This window comes from Aegilops tauschii, chromosome 3 (genome assembly GCF_002575655.3).
Source record: "Aegilops tauschii subsp. strangulata cultivar AL8/78 chromosome 3, Aet v6.0, whole genome shotgun sequence".
Taxonomy (NCBI): domain Eukaryota; kingdom Viridiplantae; phylum Streptophyta; class Magnoliopsida; order Poales; family Poaceae; genus Aegilops; species Aegilops tauschii.
In genome coordinates, this window is record NC_053037.3 from 592,731,366 (window position 1) to 592,742,546 (window position 11,181).

An 11,181-nucleotide genomic window follows, 5' to 3' on the forward strand; every position below is an offset into this window, starting at 1 on the left:
CAAGGGGTCGAGGGTCGAGGGTCGAGAGTCGAGGGTCGTCGATGGTTCGAGGGTTGAGGATCGCCGAGGGGTCGAGAGGTTGCCTTGTGTCAAAGTATTGATGAAATCCATGGCTTCATCATTAGCCGGAAGTAACCAGGGCATGATGGTACGAAGTTCTCCAAAGTTGTTCTGGAACGGAGTCCCGGATAGGATAATCCGCCTTTTGGTACGAATTTCAGCAAAGCCCTTTCAAATAGCGATATTCGGAAGGCTCTTGCTGAATTTTGTACCAAAAAGCGAATTATCCTATCTCGGACTCCGTTCCAAAACAACTTCGGAGTGCTTCGTAGCATCATGCGCCTGTTACTTTCGCCTAATGATGAAGACATGGTTTTGTTGAATCCTTTGACACTAGACAAATGTCGGACAATCATGAGAGAGGCGGTCCGGCCCAAACCCTAGAAGCGCTGCCGAGGCCACCCAAATTTACCAAGTTCAAAGAGCGTTGTTGTCGAGGCCACCCCGAACCCTTGAAGCGTTGCCGAGGCCACACCAAACCCTAGAGAAGCGTCGATGCCACTAATATGATTCCTTGTTGTGATTAACTAGCTAGGTCTATGTTTGCCACTAATATATCCATCTGTCATCTTTGTATAATAATTGCCATGTCGTAAAATTCGCAGGAACTATGCAGCACGGACGAGACGAGGAAGCAGAACAGGTGTTGGGGGACATGATCGCAGCCGGAGCTAATGTCTTGTCGTATCTCAATAACACCGATGGTCTGGAAGGACAGTGTGAAGAAGCAGGCTACGGTGATCGAACAATGGAGGAGGAAGGACATGATTATGATGGCTCCGGTGACCGAATACCGGTGAAGAAGGGCACCGTGATGACGGCTCCGGTGACCGAACGGAGTCCGGCCAGGTATATATATTAATTAAGCATGTGCTGACTATAGCTAATTGATGCATTAATTGTTTTGGTGTGTACGCATATTAACTCTATTCTTTCTTCTTTTCTAGCCCTCCGGATCGAGCCAAACTTCGGTAACGAGACGAGGCCCGAAGAAAAGGTTGCGCCAGGATGAAAGGTTCACGATCACAGCAATCACGCGCGATGGCCAACCGATTGAACCCATCCGGACCAAGGAAGCATTTTCTGCTCAGTGCGGGGTTCTTGTTAGGGACATGATCCCGATCAGCATCCACCAATGGTATAAGCCAAAGAATGAAGACCCTCAGGTGTCTTATGTCAAAGATAGGCAGAAAGATGATCTTTGGACCGAGTTGAAGGCAAATTTCACCCTACCGCCAGAGGAGGATCCGGAGAAGCCAGTTATAGAGCCGTTGGTCAAGGCTCATGCTCTTAAGAAGATGGCGGATCTATTCAGGAGGTGGAAGAATGAGCTGAAAACAAAGTTTGTCGACAAAGACAAGACTCTAGAATTCACCTGCCGGTTTGAGAAGATCAGAGATCACTGGGACGCATTTGTGGCCCACAAGACATCGGACAAGAGTAAGAAGATGTCAGCGACAAACAAGAAAAATGCCGCGAAGAAGGAGCATCACCATCGCACGGGGTCAGGTGGCTACCTCAAAGCCCGGCCCTTGTGGGAGAAGGCTGAGAATGACCTGCTTGATAAAGGGGTCGAACCAGACACGTTGAACTGGCCAGACCGTCCAAGGACTTGGTTTTTCGGGGTTGGGGGAACCTTGGACTCTGAAACAGGTAAGTGCTTTTGGAGGAACGAGCAACTGCGAATACCCGTCACAAAGCTTCAGGAGTATATCGCCGCAGCGCAGGAAGGGACGTTCGTTCACGACAGAGAGAACGACAAGCTCACAATAGCCCTCAGGAATCCTGACCACCTTGGATGGACACGAGGCATCCCAAGCTCCGTTTCGTGGAAGGCTGGGTTTCCCGACGCAGGCGGTTACAAACGCCGGGAGAGGAAGAAGAAAGTGGAGCAGACCCAACTGCAGGCGCTGCACGCAAGGGTACAAGCGCTAGAGGAACGAGAAGCAGTTCACAGCAAGCAACTTGCCGAAGCTACCCCGCCATCTCAGCGGAAAAGCAGCATGGCTTCCACAGAGTTGCTTCAGGAGCCTGTCTTCACGGCTCCTGCTAGCTACCCCGTGGATGCTATCACAGAGTCTCAACATTGCCACCTTATGACGCAATGGAAGAACTTCAAAGTCGAGGCGGCTGTCGGCTCTGTTGCACCTCCTGAACCCGGCGCAATATTTCACTGTCGTCCGATTCCAAAAGGTTAAGCTAGGGTGATGGTGGATGAAATAACGGAGGGATTTGAGGATCTCGAGCTTGACCACCCTACCGGTGAAGGGGAGACTCGGCTGGGTTCTGCTCTGAAGACTCCATGCCTATGGCGGAAGGAGCTCATCAACCTTCCGAACTGGACGCCTCCGCCTCCTCCTCCGACAAGTCAGGGCACTCCGCCTCCTTCTCCGGCTGCTCAGGCGCGTGGCGGCACTCTGCCTCCTTCTCCTCCTGCGCCGGCGTGTCCGAGCAGCCCGCCTCCTCCTCCGCCTCGTCAACAAGGGCGGAAGAGAGTCGCCGCCGCTCCGGCTGCTCCGGCGCGTCGTAGCACCCCGCCTCCTTCTCCGCCTCGTAAGCAATGAAAGAAGACAGCCGCAGCCGCTCGGCCTGCTCCGGCGTCTAGCAGTACAGCCAGAGGCGGGAGGCAATACAGATTCGGTCCATCTCTCAAGCCTCTAGAGAAGTTACCATACGAGATGACCGAACAGGAAAACGAGGAGATCTGTCAAGCCCAAGTGAAGGACTTCTTTGAAACGCAAAGAGCTAAGAAACATCCACCTCCGGAGGAGAAGATAGATCCGGTGAAAGCAAAGCGCACTATCGATGCCCTGAAGAAACCACCACCGTCTCCGCCGAAAACCAACTGTGAGCGCATTATTGAAAGGTCATGTATCGAAGCGGAGCGGTCGGGAAGAACTTGCAGTGATCGAAGGTTAGCAGAACGAAGAAGTTGGAAAAAATTCCCCAGCTCGGCGAACAAGCGAACCAATCGTGCCCCCCACTCAAGGTGTCTAGCCATATCGTCGCTAATCATCCGGGGATCTTGCCCGGTACCAATCCTGCAGATTACATGCACGACGACGATGCACTACATTTTGATATAATGGAGGTGGACGAATTCAGATACCAGTACGGGAAGCCTCTCGTCAAAGATGGAACTACTCTAACAACGATGATGCGAAGATTCCATGATTGGTACATGAAAACCTGCAGAGAGTCTGGGAAGGATACTTTGACGCTGAGAGTTAAAGAGGAGCACGACCTCGTTGAAATTGATCTGTTGTCTGTTCCATTTGAGTTCTTCCAGTTTTTCAATCAAAAGGCCCTCGATAAATTAATGGTCGCTTGCTACTGTGTGTAAGTACTACTTCTGTCATTAAGTCTCTATATATAGGTCAGCTCTTTCATTGCATGTATATATAATTATCCTCACTATATTATGCAGATTGAAGATCGTCGAATGCAGAAAAGCTGAAATCTATGATATTGGGTTCATTAACACAAATCTCATAGATGAATTTACGGTTACATTTAATGCGAAAGAAATCGAGGCCAACTTGCTACGGTCGTTGGTAATAAATCAAAACAAAGATGCAATACTCTTTCCTTACAACTTCAAGTGAGTATTTGTCTTGTGCATATTCGGTTTCCCTTAATTATTACTCGAGGTTATAGTAATTAATGTAATTGATGAGTTATGCATGCGTGCGCAGGTTCCACTATATTCTCCTAGAGATTAAGCTTGAGCAGGGACTAGTAACCGTCTTAGACTTGAGACGAAAAGATCCCGAGGACTATGCAGACATGTCTAAAATGCTCGACAAGTAAGTTCAATTGATCATTACCGCACCATATTGGAAACTTTGTTCATTTCCTGATATCAAGTAATTGTTTTCTTTGTCTCGCAGGGTTTGGAAAGTATTCACCGCACAAGTTCCGGGACTACCGCATGATCTGCGATGGAAATACCCAAAAGTAAGTACTACTAGCTAGCTAGTTCCGCGCATCTCCCGTTGATTCTAGCTACTTACATCAAGCCATTTATAATGCTTCATTATCAGTTTGATTGACCTCTATTTCTCGTAAATTGCTTGTGGTAGGAACCCGGGAATGATTACTGTGGATACTACGTCCGCGAGTTCATGTACAACACGATGGCCAAGAATAGGCAGGGCTACTCTAAAAGACAATATGAAGTGCGTAAGCAAAAATGTTCACAATTTTATTTTATTACCATCATTTCTGTTGAGTTTCATTCATATATATGTATTGACCCCATTCTTCAAATTAGATGTGGCAGATGCGGAATGAACTCCTACCACAAGATCGCATGCGAGCTATTCAAGAGGAATTGGCGGGATTCTTTCTTGATCATGTCATCAATAAAGCCGGAGATTACCATGTGGAACTTGAGTTCAGATGTTAGGGTATTGTAAGAGATCTTTCACATTGTATATATATATATGTAGCCAGTAGCGTCGGATAGATATACGAAAACTTGTTGTTCGACCAATCTCTCGGAGAAGGAGAGGTCGATGACTTCTCTCTGTATATGTTCATGATGATCTTCTGTACTTAATGGTTTCCTTCATTTGCTTACTAGCTAGCGTGTCGAGTCCTCTCTATACGTATAGTACGTATCGTCGACCAAGCACGGAGATAAGAGAGGACACTTCTCTCTATTGGCTAGCTAACACAATATATGAAACCCCTAAATTAACCCTACAAAACCCCCCAAAACCCCCAACCGCCCCCCTCCCTCAGAAAGAAAAACAAAAACCCGAGCCGCTGAACTGCTGACGCGTGGACGCTTATTGGTCCCGGTTGGTGCTACCAACCGGGACAGATGGGGCTCCACGGAACCGGGACTAAAGGTATTGGGCTTTAGTACCGACCCTTTAGTACTAGTTCCCGAACCGGGACGAATGCGCCTTATAAACCGGGACAAATGGACCTTTTTCTACTAGTGGTTGTATTATGCATACATTAAACCAGAGACGCATATGGCGTACAAGATAGTTTTTCAGAATCTTGATAAGTTCAAAATTTGGCATGGTCGCCTGGGTCATCCTAGTATTGGGATGATGAGAAAAATTATTGATGGTTCTGTTGGACACAACATAAAGGATAGAAAGTTTCCAAAATGATCGGATTTTGTATGCACAGCATGTGCAACTGGAAAATTGATCACAAGGCCATCTTATGTGAAATTAAAGGATGAGCCACTAAATTTTCTTGAACGCATTCAAGGAGATATTTGTAGTCCAATACAACCGTTATCTGGACCATTCAGATATTTCATGGTCCTAATTGATGCATCAACAAGATGGTCAAATGTGTGTCTACTATCAACAAGGAACCATGCTTTTGCAAAGCTAATTGCCATCAGAATGGATAATGCTGCGGAATTTAGTTCACGAGCATTTAATGATTATTGCCTAGCTTTGGACATTTCTGTGGAGCACTCAGTACCTTATGTACATACCCAGAATGGTCTTGCGGAATCACTTATCAAGAGGATCAAGTTGATAGAAAGACCGCTCCGGCAGAATAGTAATCTTCCAGCTTCATGTTATGGTCATGTAGTTTTACATGCTGCAGAATTGATACAAATTCGACCAACTGCATATCATACGGTCTCTCCGTTGCAATTAGTACATGGAAACCAACCAAGTATTTCCCATCTGCGGCAATTCGGTTGCGCGGTATATGTACCGATCTCACCACCGCAGGGTACAACAATGGGCCCTCATAGACGAATGGGGATCTATGTGGTGTACAATTCTCCGTCAATCATTAAGTACCTGGAACCCCTGACAGGGGATTTGTTTACAGCCCGGTACGCTGATTGCATTTTTGATGAGGACAATTTCTTGGCATTAGGGGGGGGATAACCACAAAGAATGCCGAGAAATAGATTGGGATGTGAAAGCCATCCAGTCCTTAGATCCACGTACGAATGAGTCTGAACTGGAGGTTCAGAAGATTATAAATTTGCAAAATATTGCAAATAATCTGCCAGATGCATTTACTGATTATAAAGGTGTCACAAAATCAAATGTTCCCGCTATGAATATGCCAGAGAGAGTGGATGTGACCCATAGATCTACTCAGCCACCTAAGAGGGGGAGGAATCTGGACACAAAGGACAAGGCTTTGCAGAAGCCGCCAAGGGGAATGAGGAATCCTCAAATAGTAAATGCAAGTCAACAAGATGTTGATATTCAACCTAGGGTTGAAGGACACCTGAAGGATGTTGGACATCCAGAACTCAGCACGAGTGTGCACACAAATTTTGGTGTTGGGACATCGGAAGGCCTTGATCCAATTGTTGAGGGAAATCATGAAGGATCAAAAGGTATTGATGAGATATCCATTAATTATATTGATTCAGGAGAATCATACAATAGAAAGACTACAGTTGTCGACATTTATTTCGCCTCTAGAATTGCAGAAGGCCTTGATCTGGGTCGACAACCTAAGTCCATGGCAGAGTGCATGAAGCGCTCAGACTGGTCCAAATGGAAGGCAGCAATTGAGGATGAATTGCGCTCGCTCATAAAAAGAGGGGTATTTACTGCAGTAATTGTTGGGGAACGTAGTAATTTCAAAAAAATTCCTACGCACACGCAAGATCATGGTGATGCATAGCAACGAGAGGGGAGAGTGTGTCCACGTACCCTCGTAGACCGAAAGCGGAAGCGTTAGCACAATGCAGTTGATGTAGTCGTGCGTCTTCACGATCCGACCGATCATGTACCGAACGCACGGCACCTCCGAGTTCTGCACACGTTCAACTCGATGACGTCCCTTGAACTCCGATCCAGCCGAGCTTTGAGGGAGAGTTCCGTCAGCACGACGGCGTGGTGACGATGATGATGTTCTACCGACGCAGGGCTTCACCTAAGCACCGCTACGATATGACCGAGGTGGATTATGGTGGAGGGGGGCACCGCACACGGCTAAAAGATCAATGATCAATTGTTGTGTCTCCAAGGGGTGCCCCCCTCCCCGTATATAAAGGAGTGGAGGAGGGGGAGGGCCGGCCCTCTCTATGGCGCGCCCTAGGAGGAGTCCTACTCCCACCGGGAGTAGGATTCCCCCCTTCCAACTAGTAGGAGTAGGAGTCAAGGAAAGGGGAGAGAGAAGAGAAGGAAGGAGGGGGCGCAGCCCCTCCCCCTAGTCCAATTCGTACTAGGCCTTGGGGGCGCGCAGCCTCTCCTCTCTCTTTCCCCTAAAGCCCAATAAGGCCCATATACTCCCCGGCGAATTCCCGTAACTCTCCGGTACTCCGAAAAATACCCGAATCACTCGGAACCTTTCCGATGTCCGAATATAGTCGTCCAATATATCAATCTTTACGTCTCAACCATTTCGAGACTCCTCGCCATGTCTCCGATCTCATCCGGGACTCCGAACTACCTTCGGTACATCAAAACACATGAACTCATGATATAACCGTCATCGAACTTTAAGCGTGCGGACCCTACGGGTTCGAGAACAATGTAGACATGACCGAGACACGTCTCCGGTCAATAACCAATAGCGGAACCTGGATGCTCATATTGGCTCCCACATATTCTACGAAGATTTTTATCGGTCAAACTGCATAACAACATACGTTGTTCCCTTTGTCATCGGTATGTTACTTGCCCGAGATTCAATCGTCGGTATCTCAATACCTAGTTCAATCTCGTTACCGGCAAGTCTCTTTACTCGTTCCGTAATACATCATCCCGCAACTAACTCATTCGTTACAATGCTTGCAAGGCCTATAGTGATGTGCATTACTGAGTGGGCCCAGAGATACCTCTCCGACAATCGGAGTGACAAATCCTAATCTCGAAATACGCCAACCCAACAAGTACCTTCAGAGACACCTGTAGAGCACCTTTATAATCACCCAGTTACGTTGTGACGTTTGGTAGCACACAAAGTGTTCCTCCGGTAAACGGGAGTTGCATAATCTCATAGTCATAGGAACATGTATAAGTCATGAAGAAAGCAATAGCAACATACTAAACGATCAAGTGCTAAGCTAACGGAATGGGTCAAGTCAATCACATCATTCTCCTAATGATGTGATCCCGTTAATCAAATGACAACTCATGTCTATGGTTAGGAAACATAACCATCTTTAATTAACGAGCTAGTCAAGTAGAGGCATACTAGTGACACTCTCTTTGTCTATGTATTCACACATGTATTATGTTTCCGGTTAATACAATTCTAGCATGAATAATAAACATTTATCATGATATAAGGAAATAAATAATAACTTTATTATTGCCTCTAGGGCATATTTCCTGCAGTCTCCCACTTGCACTAGAGTCAATAATCTAGTTCACATCACCATGTGATTTAATACCAATAGTTCACATCACCATGTGATTAACACCCATAGTTCACATCGTCATGTGACCAACACCCAAAGGTTTACTAGAGTCAATAATATAGTTCACATTGCTATGTGATTAACACCCAAAGAGTACTAAGGTGTGATCATGTTTTGCTTGTGAGAGAAGTTTAGTCAACGGGTCTGCCACATTCAGATCCGTATGTATTTTACAAATTTCTATGTCAACAATGCTTTGCACAGAGCTACTCTAGCTAATTGCTCCCACTTTCAATATGTATCCAGATTGAGACTTAGAGTCATCTGGATCAGTGTCAAAATTTGCATCGACGTAACCCTTTACGATGAACCTTTTTGTCACCTCCATAATCGAGAAACATATCCTTATTCCACTAAGGATAATTTTGACCGTTGTCCAGTGATCTACTCCTAGATCACTATTGTACTCCCTTGCCAAAATCAGTGTAGGGTATACAATAGATCTGGTACACAGCATGGCGTACTTTATAGAACCTATGGCCAAGGCATAGGGAATTACTTTCATTCTCTTTCTATCTTCTGCCGTGGTCGGGCTTTGAGTCTTACTCAATTTCACACCTTGTAACATAGACAAGAACTCTTTCTTTGACTGTTCCATTTTGAACTACTTCAAAAACTTGTCAAGGTATGTACTCATTGAAAAACTTATCAAGCGTCTTGATCTATCTCTATAGATCTTGATGCTCAGTATGTAAGCAGCTTCATCGAGGTCTTTCTTTGAAAAACTCCTTTCAAACACTCCTTTATGCTTTGCAGAATAATTATACATTATTTTCGATCAACAATATGTCATTCACATATATTTTCGATCAACAATATGCCACTCACTTTATTGTAAATACAGGCTTCACCGCAAGTCTGTATAAAAATATATCCTTTGATCAACTTATCAAAGCGTAGTTCCAACTCCGAGATGCTTGCACCAGTCCATAGATGGATCGCTGGAGCTTGCATATTTTGTTAGCACCTTTAGGATTGACAAAACCTTCTAGTTGCATCATATACAACTCTTCTTTAATAAAGACATTAAGGAATGCAGCTTTGTTTATCCATTTGCCAGATTTCATAAAATGCGGCAATTGCTAACATGATTCGGACAGACTTAAGTATAGATACGAGTGAGAAAATCTCATCGTAGTCAACACCTTGAACTTGTCGAAAACCTTTTGCGACAATTCTAGCTTTGTAGATAGTAACACTACTATCAGCATCCGTCTTCCTCTTGAAGATCCATTTAATCTCAATGGCTCGCCGATCATTGGCAAGTCAATCAAAGTTCATACTTTGTTCTCATACATGGATCGCATCTCAGATTTCATGGCCTCAAGCCATTTCGCGGAATCTGGGCTCATCATCGCTTCCTCATAGTTCGTAGGTTCGTCATGGTCAAGTAACATGACCTCCAGAACAGGATTACCGTACCACTCTGGTACGGATCTCACTTCGGTTTACCTACGAGGTTCGGTAGTAACTTGATCTGAAGTTACATGATCATCATCATTAGCTTCCTCACTAATTGGTGTAGTAGTCACAGGAACAGATTTCTGTGATGAACTACTTTCCAATAAGGGAGCAGGTACAGTTACCTCATCAAGTTCTACTTTCCTCCCACTCACTTCTTTCGAGAGAAACTCCTTCTCTAGAAAGGATCCATTCTTAGCAACGAATATCTTGCCTTCAGATCTGTGATAGAAGGTGTACCCAACTGTCACCTTTGGGTATCCTATGAAGACACATTTCTCCGATTTGGGTTTGAGCTTATCAGGATGAAACTTTTTCTTATAAGCATCGCAACCCCAAACTTTAAGAAACGACAACTTTGGTTTCTTGCCAAACCACAGTTCATACGGTGTCGTCTCAAACGAATTTAGATGGTGCCCTTTTTTTACGTGAATGCAGCTGTCTCTAATGCATAACCCCAAAACTATAGTGGTAAATCGGTAAGAAACATCATAGATTGTACTATATCCAATAAAGTACGGTTATGACGTTCGGACACACCATTATGCTGTGGTGTTCCAGGTGGCACGAATTTGTGAAACTATTCCACATTGTTTTAATTGAAGACCAAACTCGTAACTCAAATATTTGTCTCCGCGATCAGATCGTAGAAACCTTATTTTCTTGTCACGATGATTTTCCACATCACTCTGAAATTCTTTGAACTTTTCAAATGTTTCAGACTTATGTTTCATCAAGTACATATACCCATATCTGCTCAAATCATTTGTGAAGGTCAGAAAATAACGATACCCGCCGCGAGCCTCAACACTCATCGGATCGCATACATCAGTATGTATTATTTCCAATAAGTCAGTTGCTCACTCCATTGTTCCGGAGAACGGAGTCTTATTCATCTTGCCCATAAGGCATGGTTCGCAAGCATCAAGTGATTCATAATAAAGTGATTCCAAAAGCCCATCAGCAAGGAGTTTCTTCATACGTTTTACACCAATATAACCTAAATGGCAGTGCCACAAATAAGTTGCACTATCATAATTAACTTTGCATCTTTTGGTTTCAATATTATGAATATGTGTATCACTACGATCGAGATCCAACGAACCATTTTCATTGGGTGTGTAACATATAAGGTTTTATTCATGTAAACAGAACAACAATTATTCTCTAACTTAAATGAATAACCGTATTGCAATAAACATGATCAAATCATATTCATGCTCAACGCAAACACCAAATAACACTTATTTAGGTTCAACACTAATCCCGAAAGTATAGGAGTG